Source organism: Panicum virgatum, chromosome 9K (assembly GCF_016808335.1).
Source record: "Panicum virgatum strain AP13 chromosome 9K, P.virgatum_v5, whole genome shotgun sequence".
In the NCBI taxonomy this organism is placed as follows: Eukaryota; Viridiplantae; Streptophyta; class Magnoliopsida; order Poales; family Poaceae; genus Panicum; species Panicum virgatum.
Genome location: NC_053144.1, coordinates 20,150,953 through 20,173,988, shown reverse-complemented (window position 1 = coordinate 20,173,988; position 23,036 = coordinate 20,150,953). Strand labels below are relative to the sequence as shown.

Sequence of the window (23,036 nt, the reverse complement as noted above, 5' to 3'; positions counted from 1 at the left end):
TGAGTAAAAATTTTGGAGGCACAGTTGCATAATAAATTTTGAACTTTCTTCACAGGCACACGTTCAAACAATGCACCAATTTAAATTCAACCAAGTATACACATGCATATGATGCTCTATTATACTTTGATGATGCTCATGATGTTGCACGGCCGGAAATGCCACGGCGCGATCGCTAAGACTGACCTCAGCAGCCTACCTAGCGCTTGTGTAAGTTGTCCACGTCAGCAGCCCAAATCCTCATCAGCGGACCAAGAAGACAAGCAAACAATTCTGAAGGCTCCCGCTGGACGGTTCAAATTTAGCCGCATGCCGCTCCACTTCCATTCCGTCGCTCTTCCTCCTGTCTTCACGAATCGAGGTCCGAAGCGGATGAGGACTATGAGCCCACAGTACAAGGAGATGGCGACCTCGCGTGCAAAGGTGGCGGCGGTAGATCTAGGTTTCTTTCCGGCACCACGGATGCAGCCGCCTTCTTCCTCTGCCGGTCCTCAACTGAGTCTCCACGCCGGCTTGACGCTGGCCGCTTTCCGTTCGGCTGGAGGCCGCCTCTGGGACGGCCTGCGGAACCTGCCTCCTCTGTCGACGCCAGGGCGCCGCCGCGGTCCTCCACACAGTCGTAGAGATGCGCTTCTTTGGGGAAGAGTTGGGCACGGTAGTTTTTTTTAGCCAGGGTATTTGGTGGGGGTGACGGGGAGCGTTGGACATGGATTGGGCTGCTGACGAGTATTTGGGCCGCTGGCGTGGACAATGTACACAAGCTGCTAGGTAAGCTGCTGAGGTCAGCCTAACGAGCTCTGCAACGGTCGGATGCCAGCCAAGCCAGCACCAGCACTACTGATGACCAGGGTTAAAAAAACCATTCGGAACCGGACCGGTTACCGCGGTTACCGGTCTAACCAGCCCGGCCCGGTTCCGGATCCGGGCGGTTAGAAACCGGGCCAAATTCAAATTTTAAATTTGAATTCCAAAAAATGGAAAAATCTCATAAAATTCTTAAAAATACTTCAAGTTGTGATGAATCTAATGGTGTCAAATTTTTTTCAAATATTCGTTCATTTAGTATACTTTGCGAGCATTTGAAGTTAAACAAAAAAAACGTGCATACAAAAATATACAAATACAATGTAAAAGTAGTACAAAAAAGGGTTTGAGGGTTCATTTAGGCTAAAACATATTATACAAACATTCATTTAGTATACTTTGCGGGCATTTGAATTTAAACTAAAAAAGAAAAAAAAATTGAATTTGGTCAGTTACCGTTCAAACCGACTGGTTACCACTCAAACCGACCGGTAACCGGTTAAACCGGTCTAACCGGCCGGTTAGCCGTTCGAAACCGGTATAATTATGGGTTTTGAATTCAAATTTGAGTTTAACCGGTTTTTACCGTAACCGGTCCAACCGGACCGCTTACCCGGAACCGGGCGCCGGCGGTTCCTGCTGAACGGTCGGTAAAAAAATCCCTGCTGATGACTCGAACACCACAGGCGACGCGACGCGACGCGACGCGAGCAGAGCCGCAGCGCCACCGCCACGGGCTCACGGCTTTGCGGCGGACCGGAGGAAAAGATCCCACGTGCCCTCGTCTCCTCCTCGGCTCCGCGCCGCTCCTCCCTCCCGCTCCCGCCGGCCACCGTCCCGCGCCCGGGGCCTCCGCCTTCGGCCACCATGCCCGCCACCGCGTGCCCCGCGCCCGCCCGCCTCCTCCTCCTGCCCCTCCCGCTCCCTTCCCCTCCTGGCCTCCCACCCCTCGCCTCCGCCCGCAGCCGCCTCCGCGCCCTCGCCCCTGGCCCCGCCCGCCGCCCCGCGGCCGTCCGCGCGCGCCGCGAGTCCTCTCCGCCCTCCCCTCCCGCCCCGGCCCCCGCGGATTCGCTGGACTGCGTCGGCACGGGCTCCGACGTCGAGTGCTTCGTCGACGCCGGCGCCGAGGACGCCCCCCCCCCCTCCTGAAGGCCGGCGACGGGGAGGGCGACGCGGCGGCCCCGGCCTCCCTCGCGGCCGCGGGGAACGAGCTCTGGGAGTGGGCGTCCCTGGTGTCGCCCTTCTTCTTCTGGGGCACCGCCATGGAGGCCATGAAGGGGGTCATCCCCCGGACGGGGCCCTTCTTCGTCGCCGCGCTGCGCCTGCTCCCGGCCGGCGCGCTGCTCGTCGCCTTCGCCGCCGCGCGCGGCAGGAAGCAGCCCTCCGGCTGGGAGGCGTGGCTCGCCGTCGCCGCGTTCGGGCTCATCGACGCCGCCTGCTTCCAGGTGCGAAAATTGCGGCGCGCATGTTTTATAGCTCAGAGAGGCGTGCGTGACCTCTGAAAGTGTGTGCGGTTCTGGAATCAAGCCGTGTCGGTTGTTGCTCTCTGTCGCAGGGCTTCCTCGCGGAGGGTTTGCAGAAGACGTCGGCTGGGCTCGGGAGTGTAAGACGAAATGCTGTTCATCAACTCCTCAAGCAAGCACTAGGCTTTGTCTGCTGTAAGGCGAACTGAGCTGATGGCCCTTACGGAACGGAACTGAAATCTCCATTGCAGGTCATCATCGACTCGCAGCCACTGACTGTTGCTGTCCTCGCATCACTGCTCTTTGGAGAGTCGATCGGCGCGATAGGTGTTGGAGGGCTCGTGCTGGGTGTTGTTGGTCTCTTGCTTCTCGAGGTTTGCCTTCTGCCAACGCTGAGTTCAAACTTTTCATATGCAGTGTTGACTGTAGAGAGGTTACAATCTTGAGACCCGAATGCTGGCTATGGTGACAAGTTACCTTGTTGATACATAAAAATTTCTCCATATCAAAATGCACGCTCATATCTATGAAAGCGAAAATTTATGCAGTATTGAGTGCTCTTTACTCATGCAACATTTTGGACCACACCTACCTAACTCATTTTTAGAACCTGTAATCTTGTTTAAAACAATTGTCTTCGGCAAATATATAGTAAGCATTGTGTATCATCTGTAAAATGTTGGAAAGGGGGTTCTGGCCATTTTGAAATTTTAGGAAATTCAGACCACATCACCACGAATGCCAAGATAAAGCATTTTTCTATTTATGGATTGATGTGCAGCACTATATCTATGTTTCTGTCCCCTGCATTTTCCCCTTTCATCATTTTCTTCTGGATTTTTGCTAGGTTCCAGCATTGTCAGTTGAAGGAAATGACACAACAATCTGGGGAAGTGGAGAATGGTTGATGTTCCTCTCAGCTCAAAGCATGGCAGTCGGAACTATCATGGTCCGCTGGGTGTCAAAGTACTCTGATCCAATTATGGCAACAGGATGGGTATGTTATCCACAGATGAATAACCATTGCATATTATATCTTATTTTGTGTAACATGCGCCAAAGCTCAACTATCGCTATTGTTTCCGTTGCTTCGAGTCTGCCTTTTTTAGGGACTATTTTTAGCAACTGATTTGGTAGTTTATTCCGCGGATGCAATGTATATAGCCCTTTGTTGTTACTATTATCGCAGAGCATATTGCATGTTTCTGATAACATTGTAGTGGAAGAAAAAAAAAACTCGGCCGGTGGGGAAAGACCACCCTACCGGTATTAAGCTAAGAAGAAGTCTCGGCTTCTCCGACCTGGGCCGGCTCTAAACCAGTGCTTTGGCACACGGGACCGGCGAGAGGATTTTTTTAACCACAGCCTGAAATTTGCTCCCACGGGGATTCGAACTCAGGACCTGTGGAGTGCCGCTCGAGTGTCTTAACCGCTAGGTTAAGCACCCTTTGGCAACATTGTAGTGGAAGACAGATAAATAGATTGCAACTTAGAATTACATTTGTTGGAGTCCTTAAATTAAATATACTTATGCCTTCCAATTTGATCAGTGGTTCCATTCCATCAGAATAAAAATGTTACCCTTACCGTAGCTTATTGTAACTTTCACCTTTTCGAGGGGCAATATTACATTGTTAAATGTTAACGTCCACACTACAACAGCACATGATTATAGGTGGGCTTCCTCTGCTGGTTATATCTGTTCTGAATCATGATCCTGCTCTGAGTGGACATATTCAAGACCTTACATGGAGCTACATATTAGCACTTGGCTAAACATCTATATTTGGCAGTGCTGTCAGCTATGGTGTGAAGGGCGGGCCTGGTGCAGCGGTAGAGCCTACCGTCTGTAACCGGAAGGTCTCGGGTTCGAGCCCCAGCCTCTGCACATTTGTGTGGGTAAGGCTTGGGGCTTAAAAACAACCCTTCCCCAGACCCCGCACAGTGCGGGAAGCCTACGGCACTGGGTACACCCTTTTTTGTCAGCTATGGTGTATACTTCTATAATGCTACTAGAGGTGCGATTGCTTCCTAGTTCCTACTAATCCAATGATGTTATGAGATGCTGGTACCCTATCCACTCTGAGAGGTATCCCGTATAACTAGTTCTTTCTCTCTTTTTTTCAGGTAGCTTAACCACACTTAGTTCTCTCACTTTCTTGACCCCCATGTTTGCATCCATATTTGGGTAAGATTCTTCAGAATATGTTATGCCTACCTCAACTTGGCTGGGACTAAAAGGCTTTGTTGTTACACCGTCATGGTTATGCACTTATGCTGCCTGCTTTTTACGACCGTAAAACTGTCATTCTCTTGACCGGTGCCTTTTGCTACCTACTTCTTGTTCAGGTACCTCTACCTCGGTGAGACCTTCTCATCTGTACAGATTGGTGGTGCACTTCTCACATTGGTTGCCATTTACATGGTTAACTACAAGAGCATTGTAGGTGAGAAATAAGAGGTTGCATACCCATGCGGTGTCTATCGTATACAGACGACTGGCTGCTGCACGCAGCACCTATAACCACTCGTTGGAGTCAGACAGAAATCTGAAGATTAGAGTCACAGGGAGAACTATACAGGTTGGAGAGAGATGTGCTCCATTCCATTGCAGGTTTAGATTGAAAAGGCAGTATAATTTGGAGCAAAACCAAACAGGTCCTGTCAGCTCCGTCAACATGATTAGATTGCTTGGTTGGGCCTGGGCCCTCGCACGCTTCTGGGTTAGCAAGGACAAAGCAGTAATCTTTTTCTCAGTTTGCACATCGCATGCCTATTTGGGGCAGAGAAAAATTAGGATTCCAGCTATAGTTGCTAAGCATTATCAGTTAGGGGGGAATCCACCAGGTTGTACATATTGTTGAAAGCATGGAAATAGTTGATGAATCGGAGGGCTCTTGTATACGTTGAGTTAAGATCTCTTGTGTATATATTGCATTTCAAAAGCTTCTTTCCCTGATCGTTATGAAACAAGTCCTTTTTCAGCGAAAGAAACAGTGAAGCTGTCTTAGCTGATGGCGCCTGGTATTTTTCAATTCTGCCGCGTTTTTGTTCTTTATCGGAGAAATGCATGTATAGCTTTACTTCATTGCCTTCGACGTCTGTTATTTACGGCCATCCTGGCTCTGGGCGTACGTTCGACTGTTTTTTGTTTCAAAAAAAAAAGATGGCGTTTTTTTTTTGAGCCGAATGTTTCGTGTGTTAGTTCTACTTCATTTTTTTTTCGAGATTATGTTAGTTCTACTTCAAGGTGTGGTAACCCCTTCTGGGCCTGTTTGGGACAACCAGTCCACAACTCCACATGGGCTGGGCTGGGATTAATGGGACCCAAGCAGCCTGAATATGCTGAATAGTAAAGCCCGATTAACCGAGAGACGGCAGAACACGTTGCGCATGAGCTTCGGAACGAGCCAGGCTAACATTGGTTTGATACGAATCGGACAGATTTCCAAAAAGGATGTCTGGTTCCAGGGTTGTAGTTTAGTACCGCATTGAGAAAATAGATGATGTTTGTCGGTACCCCAGAACTGGGGTACCCCTCTTGCTGTGTCTAAGTAAGGGTCTCGTAGTTATCCTTAGCTACGCCCTGACGGCCGAGCAGCCGGACCCCTGTGGTCCGGAGCCCTAATCTCCCGGCAAATGGCCCCGGACCCGCTCCCCGCTCGGGGAGGGTCCGGTAACGCCACGTGTCCAGAAAGGAGGTAGCCCTCCGTCGAAACCGCTGGGGGCACCGGACCCCAGCCGGGTCCCGGGCCCCATATACTATCCGGACCTCTCAGCGGGTGGAACCGACACCCCGCCTGGGTCCGGAGCCGCCACGTGTCCACAGGTCCGGGCACGCGCGCGGTACCGCTTGGCTTCCACTGGAAGACTCGCCTGCCTACCGCATTCAATGCGGTAGACGGAAGTGCGTCTTGCCACAGCAGAGCCCGAGGCGGCTTTTGCCAGGATGCACTGTTGGCCGCGTGTTACCAAGGCGCATACTACAGTCGTTGGCACCGTCCACGCCGCGTATGTCAGTCTACTATGCCAGTTGGACACGACGGCTCGGCTTCGCCCGTTATGACGCCTACACGGTAGACCCAGCAGTCTACGCCGCAAGCTACATTGCCCCAACGGGCGCCTCGCTGATGGGACAAATGAGGACTCCCCTCGGTCAGAGAGTCTACAGGGCGATGAAGTGTATCCGGCAAGGGATTCTCCATCACTGTAGCACCATTAGTGACTATTTAGTATAGTATACATCCTTGTTGGGCCTACCTGTCGGGGTCCAACGCCTGTGTACGCGTCCCTCTTGCTCTATAAAAGGGAGATGCCCGTTAGAGAAAGACTCAGGTCCAACAGGGGACTTGGAAGCAGAGGATAGACTCATCCACAGACACAAGAGCAATACAACTCTCAGTGGACGTAGGGTATTACGCTCCGGCGGCCCGAACCACTCTAAATCACCGTGCGTTCTTATGTTCTTGCTTATAAGTAGATCTGAGATATCGCTTGCACTCCCCGAGTAACCACCCTCTGGGGTTAGGCGGGTGCGCTACGCCACCCGGCTGTGGCCCTCCTCCTAAGAGCCACGAAAATGTTAGATTAAATTATAAGCCTTCTCATGTGGCCTTCTAATGTCTCCTTATGGACATCCTCTAAAATTAGAATAATACAGAGAAAATTAGCATAGCCCCCGCACAAGGATGACATGCACACAGTTAAAGATTACTATTACTAATCTTTTATTGTTGGGGCAGATATGCAGCATTTAATAATTATAAGTTCTGCAATTTTCCTATTATACCAATTATTAAACAGCCATAAGAGAAATACCAACACTCAAATCTGCATGACAGTTCAAATACAGCTCTTATATAGAATATATCATGTATTCATGTATATTCTTTTGTTTGGACATGAAGCTGTGCATTTTTGGCATATAAAAGAAAACTTCATTGTAAGCAAGTTTTTTAGAATTTCCTAAATTGTACAGAATATGCTGCCTATTTCTTTCCTCGTTCGTTTCCCACTCGCAGCCATGCCGCCTCTCCCCACACTGAAGTTTCACATTCCTAGTTTCCTACCAGTGATTACCGATTCACAAAAAACTTTGCATTCAATAAAACTGTGAAGTCAAAAATCTAGCCATGCTTCATAGGCTAGAATTCCTATATTCACATCCGAATTGGCTCCATTGCACTAAATAGTATGCACTGTATAATTTATATATTTGCCATGTTGAATTGCTATTTAATTTGGGGTTCCCACAAAGGAAGTGTTAAATCCGTGGCCGCCAGCAATTGCCGGTACATGAGCACAAGTAGAGATAAGCAAATGGTCGGCGGAAGGAGGGAGGAGGAGGAGTACAAGAACCTTTTAATATCTTCAAAGTCACTTGAAGCATTTGTACATGTTTGTGTTCAAAGTTAAGAAGAACCTAACAACTTATGATAATAACATTCACAATTACGATCACTCAATTCAGGCATTTTTGCCATATGATCGACAGTGGATCAAGCAAAGGTTGCTCTAACACCTGAAGAAGCTGGCTCAGCGGTAACCTGACTGTTTGTTTGGTCTGGTGCCTTGTCACCAACAAGCAAGCATGTGTGGTAATGGGTGTCTAGTGAGTGTATCGGGCGGTATTTCCTGTAAAATTATGAAATGTTACACTTACATTGCAAATTGCACCCTTGTGCTATGGATGTTGGACTCAGTTGTTGGCGGCTTGCCTGCGGCACCCTATATCTTAGGAGTATCACACCTATCGTAATTTCTTTAATTGTCTAACTGAATAGTATTGAATTTTTAGATGTTTGTTATTTTTCATCTGTCCAAAAGATACTATTGACCATTAGGACATTCAAAGTGTTGTCCTCTTCTGATTTTCTTACAAATGTTTTTCCAGGTGTCAACTTTGCATCCAAGTGTTGTTACTGAAGATCATGGAAGGCTAAGATGTCCAAGAATGTGTCATCTATCGCACCAACAAAGGACACATTTGCTCTGTCCTTTTGCAAGCAAATTAGTTAGATAAATATTAAGCTATCATAATGGACACGGTGAAATGGAGAAGCCATCGATTTCAGAAGGTCAGAAGAACATGAAGGAAGATGACAGTGCTGCACCAAGACCCAAGGGTTCAGAAGGTGACTATGCTTCACTGCATGTTGAAAATGACACGGCTGAATCAGTGCCCAATGTTGAAAAAGACACCACTGAAGTACAGGTTAATGTTGATGCACAACTCAAGATAGCTCTGAACTCATGATTGCTGCTGAAGATCTGCAAACATTCCATATCACTATTGGTAATTGCGAACAGCTGATGGCAAGAATAGATGCTGAGTTAAAAGAAGTGGAGTCTAGGGTGGGCGATTTTGAGAACAGATACAAAAAGGTCATGAGACCTTTACTCTCATCAAGAGCCCTGATTTTACCCAAAGATTTGAAAGATCCATCTACCCTGATTTTACTGCTGCTGGTGAAGAATAGCAAGGTTTCGTCGCCAGTAAAGAATGAGCAGGGACCAGGGAACAAAGGCGCTAGTTACGACTTGACGAGGTGGAGAAGTCGACTCCGACGAAGAGCCAACAGGGAATCGACACCTCGACGAGTCGACAACCGCTGCAGTCCTAGTCGCCTGCACCCATGCGCCGGTGCCGCCGCCGCCCAAATTTCAGATGCGCTGCCGCCCGCATTTCACTCGCAGCTGGCCACCAAATGTTGCATGCCTATCTCTATCTCTACCAATGTTCAAAATAGCCTCGTATAACCACCGCTATAGCCCGATATAGCCTTTGGGAGAGGAGAAGGCTAGGATATCCATCTTTTAGCCCTAAAAGGCTAAATCCTCTAATAGACTGCTATATCCCACTATAGCTACTAAATTAAAGGCTATTTAGCCAGCTAAACTATATATTGGTTTTGGTTTATTGTTAGTTTAGTATTTGCTGAGAAATTGGTGCCACTAACTTGATACCGACTTCCGAGAAGTGATACTAAAGTAGTGTCATACACTTATTTCGTGGACCCTATACCCACACTATAGCAAGAAATATCTTCACCTAGACACCAATATGGGAGAAACTTTATTTGAGGACTCAAATCTTTTCACCATAACTTAGTACAACACAAGTCTCTTGCACTCTTTATGTGGCCACTCTACCATAACACTACTACTCAGGGGCGAAGCCAGGAATTTGTTTTTTTCATTATTAGAGGGGCCAACCATGCTAATTTATATAAAAAATTAATCAAAATTCAAATGTTCAATGTAAATTTGGGAACCATAGGGGGGCCAGGCCCCTGCCCGCCCCTGTCTCCGCCCCTGCTACTACTTTACACGACAACCATATCATCTTCTACTTAAGACCTCATAAGATATAGTATGGCAAGAGGGGAGGGGAGCACCCCTGTTAATAGGACTCTATGACTCATATGATTTTTCTCTGTGTCAATCTTCTACACATTTTCTACAAAATATCTAACTCTAGAATTTTTCTCATGCTTATCTAATCATACAAATATCTAGTTTCTAAAGTATTCCATAGTTTACCATGAAGCATGACAATTATGGTTCATGCATACTTTTTAATCTTCTAGAAGCTTCATACAAGTATGCATTGCTATTTTCAACAGTATTGAACTCCATGATTTACAAAACTTAGTATTTCATTAGTAATGAGGGAAGGAAACTCTAGGCAATTTCAGTGCATGATGTAATGAACTTTATGACCTATATCTGTTTGCTTTGATGTTTTGAACATATAAATTATGAACTTATTTACTCAATTTACAAAATCGCTAAATAAAGTTAGCGGAAGCTATATCGGCTATAGTCTTTTCTTAACCTCTAAAAAATTTATCGATAAACATTTTAGCCCGCTATTTTTAACATTGATCACTACTAATAAAAAGATCAGAAAGGACAAAAAAACGTCCTCAAACTACCATCACGGCCCCTCCTCCCTGATCATTCCTCTCCGCCCGATCTACGTCGTGCTCCCTCTGTCGTCCATTTCTTCCCTGCGGACCCTCCCCTCGCCCATCCCCTCCTTCTCGAGGCACCGCCAGCGCCTCCCCGCATGGCGCTCCCTCGCCCTCGACGCCGCCCCCGACCCCCTCGCCCTAGACGCCGCCTCCGGCCTCCCCATCCTCGACGCTACCCGGGATCGTTTGTTGTCGGTGTCGTCGGCAACCCTAACTTCGTCGTCGGGGTCTGGCGGCGCAACTGGTGGCCGCTGGCTCCTCGCCCGCGCTTCGTCGCCAATGCAGGACGGCCTCTGCGGCCTCGTACCTCCCTCCTCCCCCCCGGTGCCAGCAGCAGGAGCCAGCGGATACTCGTCCCAAGTCAGTTTAGGTCTACATCTATCCCTCTTTATATTATCGACACACTTTAGAACCCCACTACGCATTGGCGCCTCAAGAGGCCTTCGTTGGACATGTCCAAACCATCTCCCGAATAACTTCGTTCCAGACTCTATCACTCCTTGTGTACCCGCAAAACTACCACAACATCCTCGTCTCTGCTACACTCAGTTGCTGGACATGTAGTCTTTTTGTAGACTAAAATTTAGCTCTGTATAATATCGTCGGACGAATCGTTATCCTATAGAACTTACCTTTTAGCTTTTGTGGCACCCCCGTTGTCACAGAGGACGTCAGAGGCTTGACGCCATTTCAACCAGCCAACTGAAATTCTGTGCTTAATCTTGTCTTTTCCTTGAAAGGAAAAAAAGAGAGGAGAAATACTCCGCTGCACTGGCTAGCTACAACTAAATTTCAGAACAGGAAAAAAAAGAATCATGCATGCGATTCTTCAATGCACTGTTGCTGTATTCACAGCCCATAGTTGCGCCTATAAAAAGCATTTAAAGAAAACTATTTGCCTGCATTTAGAGAAACGGGTCGTATCATCTTCTCTCAAATGGTAGAGCTAGGCAACTGAGAGGTCGTAATCGATTGTGCGACTGTTGGAGCACTAGGAATGTGGAACCAAAGAGTTGCATCATTGCATTTGGGAGTTTGGTAAGGAGCCAGTGAGACCATGCATGCATATTGTATTGTATGGTCTATCCTCCATTCAGCGCTACGGGTACAAACCGAGCATCTCCAAAAGTTCCCTAAACTAGGTTGGCATCTTGATTTTTTGACAAATGAATAAAAAACAGTCTCAACAATTTGGCAAACAACTTGGCATTTTTGGTAACTTGACAAAACCCTCCACTTCCACGCGCCGAGCAGCTTGGCATCGCATCTTTCTTGCGTCGCCGCGATTCACAGCGCGCTCTCCCGCGCGCGGTGAGGAAACACCCTGCTCCTCCACTTTGATTGGCCGGCAGATAGGACAGGGAACACCCTGCTGCTCGTTCCCTGCTGCTCGCCGAGCTGATCAGATAGCAACAACACTTTCAGCTCATCATTGCCTGCTGCATCAGTGGCGGATCCAAGGGGGGCTGGGAGGGCTCCAGCCCCTTCTACGGGCTGCAATCTCCATTGGAACAAGGGGAGCTAGAGGAGGAAAAAGTGAAGGGAGAAGAAGAAGAGGAAGAAGAAGGCTTCAGCCCCCTCTATGGCTATGACCTGAATCCGCCACTGCCTACTCCCATACTTGTCAAATACTTGGAAAGTGTGGGTCGATCCAAGAAGATCCTCGATTTCTTCTGGCAGGGTGTACCACTCATCATCATCCTCGATCTCATCAACGAGCTCCTCCGCGGAGACACCGACCAGCTCTTCAGCCACCTCACAGAAGATCATCAAGTCCATTGTGCCGGTGGCATCTTGCACCTTCGTCTTCTGCTTGAACCTTACGTGCCCAGAATAGCAGAGTGGTAATTAGCAACTTATGAATTCAGCAACAAGTAAAAGATTGAGAACCAACGTGGCATTGGCAGCATACCATTGAATTGGTCTCTTAATCGGGACACATCGGCTGCACTTGTATTTCCTTGGGCCTCTTTTATGGTGTACAATACTACCATATACTACTATCTAAAAAGGACTGTATATAAACATCGTACGGTCTAGATTTATTCTATACTACTTAACGTTGATTAGTAGTATGTGCTAGTATAGCTAGGTAGTATAAAGGTATTACGGTAAAAATTATTTGTGATATCTTATTTTATCTTTCTCTTATCATTCTTTTATTTTTCATTTATTCCCCAATCCATTCCGATCATCATCCATTATCCTGTCTCGTTGCTCGCCTAGGGTTTCAGGATGCCCAAAGGCGATTCCGTTGCTCGCCGCCAGTGAGGCGGCGCGTGCCGCGCCCGACGCGCGTCCCCTGGCAGGAGGACGGGCCATCTCCCAAACGACCGACGCTCCCCGCTCCTGGAGGCATCCGCGGCAGCGGATCGGCCCTTGCTTGTCGCTCGCTGCCCGGCCCCCGCCCGTCGCTCGGGAGGCATCCGCGGTGGCCGATCGGCCCCTGCCCGTCGCTCGCCCTACAGTACGTCCTCCAAAGCAGCGGTGGGATCCAGATGCATTCTCATGTTGAATCACAACATGCAAAATTGAGTTATCCTGGTAATTTTTATCTGTGCTCTTTCATGCAAATCTCCTCAAGTCCTCATGTCTGACTATAATTTGGTTGCAGTTTTGGATTTTGTATGAGGGTCTCTCTTTCGAAAGACGGGGACTTGTCATTAGTCTCACGCATTAGGAATATCAATGGCAAGCCATTCAGTTTCTCATTTGCTTATCACTCATATCTTTCCGTTTCTGACATCAGGTTAGGCATTACCGCATTATTTGCCCAGCAATCGATTTTTTATACCTAACTACTCCCTTCATTGACGTTCCATGCGTGACTTCCTATGTCTTGTTAATTACGGTGAGGTGAGGATAGAAGGTCTGGAGACCCTTGAATATCTCGACAATCTTAGCCACAAAGAACGGTTTACAAAATAAGGAGACACTATAACATTTGAGTCAGAGGTGAAGTTTCCCCCCAGTACTTTAAAGGATGTATTGATGCAATAAAACTTTCTAAGTTTTCTCAAACTAGTGGAAACTTAAGTCTTGCAAGTAAATTGCTGCAGTTTCCTTGCTATAGTCATACGTATAACTATGTGCTAGCCTTTGTTGATACTTAAAGCATAACTGTAGAAGATTCTAGCCTATAGTTGTCGTTTGCACTGGATTTTTTTTTCTATCTTAGGTGCTCAATATTTCTAGTCTTTTGTTCAATTGCTATACAGGTCAATCGAGTCTATGTTTGCTCCCCAAATGCAGTAGCAGTTCTTGGCTATGAGAAGAAACACTCATTTGTCATAAGAAAGGAAGGACTTCCTGACATTGGTAAGACATGTTGCCCTTAGTTACCTACCAGAAAATTAATTGTTAACAGCATGACGGATTTCTCATTGTAATCCTGTCAGTTGTGCGGAATCCGTGGGAAAATAAATCAAAGACTATGGTGGACTTTGGTGATGAGGAGTACAAGCAGATGCTTTGCGTTGATGCGGCCGCGGTGGAGAGAGCGATCACCCTGAAACCACGGCAGGAGTGGGCAGGGAAGCTGGAGCAATATGTAGTTTCATGATTTCATCCACCAACTGCAGGGATCATCTTGGTCACCCCATCAGCATCTAACGTGCAGTATGGAAGTTCACATTTCATAGTACTATACAGTGTTCGCATCATAAGAAGTGAGAACCTCCTTTGTACAATAGAGATAACTGATAAATAGGTGCACGTGCACCTATGATCAGTCAGCTGCTCGAATTGATCTAGAATCAACAACGGCAATACTATTGTAACCTGGTCTCAAGGGACATCATATCATCCGAAAGGGAGAACTGTATTGTGTATTCCATTACCTCAAATTCCGAATTGTTGCATTGCAAATCTTTATAAGACGGGATTTCTTCCAGACCTCCTCAAGCTCCCCAACATAGACTATGTGACCCAAAACATCTGCATAATTTATATCAGCGCATGTAAGAAAAATAATGAGACACACATGTGGCAGTCTAACTCTGATTGAATTTTCAGTTCCAGAAGAATCTACCCGTCAATACACTAACGTCATCACACCTAGAACGGAGGTCCTTAAAATCAATGAACTCAAAGCTGTAGAGGGGTATCAAATCAGTATCTTCTATCTCATTGACGGCCGTCTGCCTTCCAAAGTACATAGTCAACTCATTGTTACAGGTCATGTAGCTTTCCCTTGTTTCCTCAAACTGCTGTAAAATTCGACAAGGCATATACACTCCCTTCAACTAGCTGATCTTCAAACTGCTCAATATCGTCAGGAAGCACACGCGCCTGCATTGTTTCACCCTACAAGTGCAAAATAACTAGAAGAATCAATGCATTGAAAACTCAAAGGATGGCAATTTAACATTAGTAGCCAGTAAGCAATGCGATCAGCCATTTGGTGTTGAACATAAGGTAGGGAATGTATTACCTGATCATCGATCAGAAGGCTGTCAAGGCCGAACAATATGTCATTTTTTGGATTGAAGGACTCCCACAGCCGCGAGATGCGCACCCGGACTCTACATTTGTTCATTCCTAAGGTTAAGCATCACCTGAAGCTTATGCTGCATATACATGCTGCTGCAAGTTAGTGTAGAGACAAAAAAGGAAAATAGTGACCAATCTTTTGTACTGTATATATGTTATTAATCCCATAATCGGAGAAGCTTAAGCATGGTCAATAATAAATTTTTCACCATAAATCTGAAAATCTGAAACCTTATGGACTAGTAGGTTTTAACTCGTTGAAATTTCTCAGTTTTGTGTTTTGGGGGATGAAACGGAATCAGTTGTAAAGTTATTTCGGGATGAAATTTCTTCTATTTTTCGTGTAAATATTAGCAGTGATTTTGCATCAAATGCTGAGCTTGGAGAAAGGAATAAGAAATGCTAATGCGAGTTCCAATACTGCCGCCACTATGTGGTGTATAAGAAAACTAGAATAACATGATTTTCAATCAAAGATGTGGTTATATCTCAATGCAATATGGCATCAACAACTAGAATATGCTGCAAAAAAAGTGATTTTAACATAAAACCCTAGCTGAAAATCCGCTCAGGACAGAAATCACCATAAGAAAAAGTGCTACGACGAGGCTTCTGTCCGTCTAAAAGATTGAAACATATCCGATTATAAAACGATTCGAGTACAACTCCCGGTGGAAAAGGGAAAATAGATCCGAAAAAAGGTTCAGGTTATATATAACTCAGCAACCACCCAACGAGCCCAACTCGGATCACAACCTCAACCGCGAATAGAACCTTGAACCTGTTCAAGAACCGGAAAAGCGCCACTCGAGGAATCAGGATCTATCTATCTACACTATAAAAATTCATAAAAATTAAAAAAAAATTATTAAAATTAGTCTCCATATCCACTTCACACACCATCACTATCAGACCCACAGGTAAAATCAAAGTTTGACAGGAGAGCCTCGCACACTGAAAACGCCGCCCAGCCCCGTTCAATCGGATCGCCGCGATCCCAATCGCGAAACCTTTTTACACCGCGGCGTTCTTTACCCTCCCTCCGTAACCGCCCGCACATTCGTCGTTCCGTGATCTTCGCGGAGATGGAATCCCCTCCCTCCGCGCCCGCCTGTGATGGATTCCCCTTCCCCTCCCTCTGCACCATCACCGGCAATCACGCTATCTTCCATTCCGATCCATTTTTTCAGCCACCCGAGATCACGCACCCGTCCGCTCTCTCCTGCGAGTTGCGTCCACTCGCCTCCTCCCCTTCCCCCTCTCCCCTCCGACGACGGAGCGGCCCAGGCGGGGCCGCGGCTCACGACCAGCATGGCCGGGCAGGGGGGTGTGCAGCCCCAGTTGTTTGCCGGCGGCGAGTGGGCCTCGGATGGACTGCCGCCCTGCTCCCGCACCTCCGCCGCGCATCCCCGGGCCCTGCTGCCCTCTTCCCCGGCCGAAATCGGCCGATTTTCGGCCGGTCGGAGAAGCCCTGCCGCCGGTCCCGACTCCCGCACGTCGACGGCCTTCTTCTGGTTCTCCTCCGCCCAAATCGACCGCCCAGTGAGTTTCCTCGCACCACCCTCGACCTCCCAAGCGCCTTCCCCGGCCATTTTGCTCACCGCGCCGCCGAGAACGCGGCCTCGCCACCGTGCCGATCCACCTGCCGCGCCACCCTGGCGCTGCGCTCCCACGAGCCGCGGCCCCACCTGGCCGTGCTGGCTGTCGCGCCGCCTCGCCTGCCGCTGGCTGGCCTCGCCGCCTGCTAGGCCGCCGGGCCTTCACGTAGGTTTGCGGTTCGTCTGAGTTTTGTTCTTCGATGCTCGTGCGAAGTTCCTCCGGGCAAAATAAATTGATTGGTTAGCCTCAAGATGAAGTCACCACCAGTAGTTTGTCAATTTGGGGAGCATTAACATCTTCAACTAACCGTGTTCTTCATGCGCAGGATTTCCAGGAGTACCTCAACCTGCAGCATCGGACGTTCGTGTAGTACTACCGCTGCTTGTCGATGTCTCTCCTAAACAAGGATAACGTCGACGAGGATGGCAACTGAGGTAAGCCTTCGCTTCACAATCTATTTCTTCCTCCGATTTATTTCCTGCTGAACGCCGAGATGTGTTCTGATTCTAACTTTTAACCTTCTGATGATGTTGCATCGTAATCGTGCAGTTATCATGCCGCCATCTGCTCTTGATCGCCTTAGCCGCCTCAATGTCGAGTACCCGATGTTGTTCTAGATCCAGAATCCCAGCACGGAGCGCAGCACGCATTGCGGTGCGCACGAGTATGTCGCTGAGGAAAGGTTCATCCACATGCTGACCAGGGTGAGCATATATCTCTGCTGCAGAGTTGCAGGCTCGCAGCAGTTCTCCGATGATGTTTTTCAGACGCCATGAAACGAAACTGGCGTTGCTTGCATCTCTGCTTTTTTTCTCTTTCTCCTATTCAGTCGATTGCGCACCTGTATGTCCAGGAGAACGAGCTCGTGCTGGTGAGGAACATGTTGCTGCCCACAGCCACCTTCATCAAGCTGCAGCCGCACACCACGGACTTCCTCCACGCAGCTGATTTGGGTCCAGGTTTGTCGGCTCGTAATCCTTTTTCTCCATTTGATCCAACTATTCCGGCTAGGTTGAGTTGAATTTGTTCTGGCCGTGCCATCAAAGCGGATTTGATTGCACTTAATTGGATGCTGCAAAACAGCAAGAGGGCAGGTTCCTGTCGGGCCACCGGAGATGGCGAAGTCGACGACGGCTGCCGCCTCGTTCATGGTTGGCCAAGGCATCTTCTTCCTTGTATTTCCCTATAGATTGACTTGCTAACTAAGATCCTTGCGTCGTGGTCGCGTGGGAGCTCTCCGCCAAGATTGGTTGCCAGTTTGCCACCACCCGTGTCGTCCTCGACGACGAGGGGTCACCGCGCCGACGGGCTTGCGGCTGCCGGAGGCCGCGGCTGGTGGAAGACCTTCGAGCAGAAGGCGGAGGCGTCGGAGATGAGCACCTTCCCTGCAGGCGTACGCGGCCCCGACGTCCCGGTCGAACCGCGCGCTAGCTTGCCGCCCGCCGTGCCCGGCGCGGCGTTGGTCGCGCCGAACGTGACCGCGCCGGCAGAGCGCTACCACGACGTCGTCACAACTCACATCTCGCTCGCCGCGCGCGGTTGTCGCCTGCGACGACTGTGTAGGCACGGTGCGTGTTGGAACGAAGCGCGACGGTGATCGAGGGTTCATATAGCCTAGGCCGGCGGCCGGCAAGAAGATAACGTGGCGCGGCGTCACCAATGCAAGATTTTGTTGGGTGTGAGCCATGTTGGTTGACTCGTCGGGGCCTGAGTCAAGCACTGGCTCGATCGGTTGGGAAATTCGACGAGTGGAGGGCTACTTGCCTACCGGCTTGCACTGCAGGGCTGCATGCGCTGGTGTGCTACGGCTTGAGTGCTGGCCTACTAGCTAGGGAATGTCTGGCACAACTCTTCGCGCAGTGCAGTCATGCCTCTGCTCTCTTGCAACATTCCCTAGCTAGTGGTGACGGCAGTTTAGAGGTATGACCTTAACACGAAATCGAAATCTTGTACATAGGCATACAAGTACTCACTCGCACCATGGCCGATCTGTACTAATTAAACGACTATAATTTCAACAGCTATGGTTGTTAGTTTGAATCCAGCTTTTCAACCAGAGAGCGCCGGCCGGGCAAACGTGTTGTACGTGGTGCCGTAAACATTTGGACTACCAAAGGAGCAGAGTACTTGTTCCACGCTCAACAATACCTTATCGAAAGTTTATTTATTTTAGAGTAAAATGTACTGTAGGTCCTCAAACTAGTTCTCCTGTTCTGTTTAGGTCCATGAACTTTGAAAATACATTTCTAGGTCCAGGATCTATTTAAGTGAGCCATTAGAAGTCCAAAACGCCATTGACCTGCTCTGACCGGCTACGTGGATCGCCAAGCTGGCTCTGACGTGGACATGACTTCGACGGAGGCGCAAAAAAATTGCAAGTACACCCTTCCCTGCTATAGTAATGTGGGGTGCGGATCCATGCCATGGCTCTCATCCTCTGTTCTCTCGTGTTCTTCTCCCCCCTCTCTGCGCCTACCCCTGAGGCCCAGATCCATGCCATGGCTCGCGAATCCAGTGCATCGGCGTCGGAGCAGTGGGGTGCGGATGAGCTCCCGATCATCCTTTGCACTGATTGTGGGCTCCGGCAAGTGGTGCGGCGCAGATCGAAATAGGAATGGAGCTTTGGGAAAGTGTTCTACTGCTGCCCGTTGCACAAGGTGAGTTCAGCTGTGGGTTGATGTGTTGATTTGTTGCCCGCTCATCTTTGATTTAATTGAGGAAGATTTGAGCTTGTTTTGTTGGTCTGTGTAGCGTGATGGAAGTGGATGCCCTTTTTGGTTCTGGGAAGAAGATTACGTTGTCAAGCTTAGGAGTCTTGGGTTGCTGAAAGGAGGCAGTTCAACGCAGCTGGAAGACCCTATTGCAGCCCCAAGGATGGAGTTTCTGCATGCTAGAGAAGGAGAATGGAAGAAGAAGAATGCCACTGAAATAGTTAGGTTGCTAAAGTCAATATGTGTTGTATGTGTATCTATTCTGTGTGTGCAATGTGTGATGCTGTTGCTCTTAGTGTTTAAGAACTGAACATGGAATGTATCGAAGCTATTAGCATGTATGAACTGAGCATGAAATGTATGGAATTTGAAGTCAAGCATCACATGAGCTTGAATTGTTAGAACCATTTGACAGAAACTAGAGGGCAGTGGCTATTGTTCACAGCCATTTCAGATAAATGAGTTGACAACATTTCAGAGAAATGTGTTCACTAGCATTTCACAGACATGTCACAGAAACTAGAGTTCACAGCCATTTCTCATAAACTAGTTCACAAGCATTTCACAGAAACTAGAGTTCACAGCCTAATGTTTTGTCGTACAACCATGACAGCAGGTTAGACAAACCACAAAAGGTCACAAAAGATTTGAGCTGGTCACAGATGCTGTAAGCTAGGTCTACTTCTTGGCTAGCTTCCTCTTCTTAGATGGTGCCTGTCCATCTCCACCAATCTTGGTATTTGTCTTGGCTGCCTTCCTTTGTTTGGATGATTCCTGTCCATCTCCACCAGTTTGACTGTTTTTCTTCGAGGCCTTCCCTTTCTTTGCTGCTGCAGCCTGCCTCCCAGCCTTGGTTGATGTTGTTAATGGGACTCCAGGTCTGGCCCTTGGACGGTTGTTCTGAACAAATTCAGAATCAGGTAATGGTCCATGATTCAGAAGAAGCCTGCTGGATTGTGATCCTTCAGCAGTCATCTGGCTCATCATTGTTGAACTAAGTTGTGACATAAGTTGGGAACTACCTACTTCTTGCTGGATGTCCTCCTACACAGAATTAGAAGACAATCAGAAGATATGTGGTTTGACAATTACACATGTTGTCTGACTCATTGAGACTTACCATGTCACATGTTGCATTGCCTTCCTCCTGGACTGTTTGGGCCTTCCTTCTTGCTGGTTGTTTGGGTCTCAAGCCTAGCTTTTTATTTCACATGTTGCCTGGTTGTGTTGATCGGACTGACAGTACCTACAATGCATCACCACTCCATGCTTTGTCATTTTAGGCCCATGTTTTCCTTGGACCTCATGAGGTTGCTTTCTCCTTGACTTCTTGGGCCTCCCAACTTTCTTCTCATAGATTGGAGCTAGAACTTGTGGCCCATTAACATGCTCCCACTCTCTCTTGTCTCTGCATGGCCAAATGTTGAACTCATACGCTTTTCTGAAACTCTACAGAATAGCAACTTGGTACAACTGATTCAGCTGGAATTCTCTCATGCCTTCAGGCAGCTATAGCATGGTTACATGGTATCCCAGTTAGGTCCCACCTTCTACAATCACAGTGTTGGGTGGCCAATTCAACAATGTACTGATTCTCCCTCTCATTTACTTGAAACACACTCTGGCCAGCAGGCAGTGCATAACACAAGTTGGCCCATTCAGACCTCTTCAGAATTTTCTTTCTAATTTTGGGGCACAGGGGACCTTGGAACTTTTCTGCCATCTCTTTTTGCTTGTTCACAATCCTAGTCATCATTTGACACTTGATCTTCTCAAACATAGAGAGTATAGGCAATTCCCTTGCTTCCAGTATGTATCTGTTGAACACCTCACAACTGTTGTTCAACAAGATATCACATTTAGGGAACTCAGAGAAGAAGGCCTTTACCCATGTGTTTGGTGGCATCTTCTCTAACCATGTGTAGGCAGCTGCATTTAATGTCTTCATTTGGTCCATGTTTGTGTTCCAATCCATCACAGTGGTTGATCTTGCACACATCCATAGCTGATTCTTCAGTGTCTCTCCCTTGAAGTGCTGCTGGAAATTTGAGTATAAGTGCCTAACACAGAACCTATGTTCTGCTTCTGGAAAGACTTGCTCCACAGTAGGGATCAAACCCTGTACAGCCATGAGTACAAGCATGAGTACAAGCATGAGGATTAGCTGATTACCTTTTGTTTATCAGTCATTACAGTCCAAGGATAAGTGCTCTCAATTCCAAGATCACTCTTCAATGTATTCAAGAACCACAGCCATGAGTCCTTGCACTCTACCTCAACCACAGCCATTGCAATGGGATATATACAGTCATTAGGATCAATACCTACTGCAGTCAATAGAATTCCTCAAGTTCTGGTCTTTATGTGTCACCCATCCAAGCATATCAAGGGCCTGCATGCACTTAGAAATCCCCTTTTGGATGCATCCAATGAAAAATAGCAGGTGCTGAAATGATTAGACACTACATTGAGATAGAAAGATGTCCCAGGATTACTTCTCCTTAGCTCTTGCCCATAATCCCATAACTGGTTGTACTGCTCTTCCTCATCTCCGTGGACCTTCTTCAGAGCAATGAGCCTAGCTCTTGCCAACTTGGTTCTAGTTGGGGTTAGATTTCATTCTCTCTGCACAACCTTTGCAAAGTTTGCCAAACTCATTTTATCATTACTTCTGAACACCTCAATGTACTTCTCTGCTAGCCACTTGGAAGTGCATCTCTGCAAAACAAATTCCTTTTGACAGTTGTGCTCACTCTGATATGTCTTGACCACGAAACATTTGGCCCTGCTATCATGGGAAGCATATAACCTCCATGGACATTCTGGAGCACAGTGAGCCTCTATCCTAGTTCTATCATTCCTTGGCATCTTTATCTGCACCCTATTCTTCACACTGTATTCAGTTATTGCCTTCCTCAAAACCTCAACTGAAGGAAACACCATCCTTGGTTTGAACACTGGATTACTTAAGTCCTCTGCAGACCAAGACTTACCTTAATCTAACTTCTCCTTCATCCTCAGAATCTGGAAGATCCAAGCAGTCCTCATCTATACAAATATCATCATCAGCACCTTGACTTGATGATGCATTCACAGCTGCACCCTCATCATTCACCCCCACATCAACATTCTTAACAAACAAGTCATCATCATCTGCATCAATTTCATAGTCACTGTCCACGAAATCTGAGTCTTCAGAACTGCCATCATCACCACCACTTGAATCACTTCCTTCATCATCTACCATGCCTCTACTAGTGGTTGGTACATCACTGTAAAAATTTGGTAGCTTCTCATCCACCTTCTTTAGAACATACTGCACCTTGTGAGGGCTCAGTACCTTGGGCAACTCAGCAACTGGGTTCACTACAATATCATCAAAGTCCAAGCCTGCAATGTTGTCATCATGATCAAAGTATACCACAAGGTTCTTGACCCTATCTACAACTGACACCATCACATTAGTGTCTGAGTCATTGGAAATCACTCTTAATCCATCAGCCACATCCTTCCCAGTTAACTGCCAGTAAATCCTCATGCTTTCAGTCCTCTCATATCCAAGTTGCTCTATGAAATCATCAAACCACAAAGGAGACCATGTCTCTGACTCACAATAATCGAACCAAGAAACCTTCCCATCCACATAGCTCCTCAACTGGCCATGCCCAACAAAAAACCCGCCATGTCGGACCTCTACTGTGAACTCATCACTACCAGAACCTACACAAAATTGCACATGAATCATGAACACAACCTTCCACAAAACCCCACGGCTCAACCAAAACCCTAACAATCTTCCTGAAATCGACCAAATACCCGACATTTCCATCAAATACATGATCTACGTGTACCAATACTCGACCGACAACTAACTAATCTCAAAGATTGGGGCTTTAATCGACTCACCATACACGGGCACAGGTTCTGCTTTCCGCCGCAGTCGCGGCGCCATCGCTGCGCTTCAAGTGCCACGACTGGTCCCTCCTTGCCTC

General features: G+C 47.6%; 1 long non-coding RNA gene, 1 other non-coding gene and 2 pseudogenes across 12 annotated transcripts; all 4 read left to right on the top strand.

The window, feature by feature from the left end:
* The first annotated feature begins 1,505 nt into the window (after window positions 1-1,505).
* Window positions 1,506-4,725, top strand: LOC120647800 (annotated as a pseudogene).
* A 2,163-nt stretch (window positions 4,726-6,888) lies between these two features.
* Window positions 6,889-6,995, top strand: LOC120653087. Its single transcript, XR_005666773.1, has one exon. It is a non-coding gene; the product is annotated as a U6 spliceosomal RNA (small nuclear RNA).
* Window positions 6,996-12,799: 5,804 nt separating this feature from the next.
* LOC120648568 lies at window positions 12,800-14,116 on the top strand (annotated as a pseudogene).
* A 1,591-nt stretch (window positions 14,117-15,707) lies between these two features.
* On the top strand, window positions 15,708-19,448 carry LOC120650659. Of its 11 annotated transcripts, XR_005665763.1 has the most exons (8): window positions 15,708-16,572; window positions 16,659-16,767; window positions 16,883-17,037; window positions 17,187-18,253; window positions 18,355-18,456; window positions 18,584-18,711; window positions 18,823-18,990; window positions 19,085-19,448. It is a non-coding gene; the product is annotated as an uncharacterized LOC120650659 (long non-coding RNA). The 11 variants fall into 11 exon arrangements; XR_005665760.1 differs by having other exon boundaries at window positions 15,709-16,572; window positions 18,584-18,990; XR_005665759.1 differs by having other exon boundaries at window positions 15,709-16,572; window positions 18,555-18,990.
* Window positions 19,449-23,036: the final 3,588 nt, after the last annotated feature.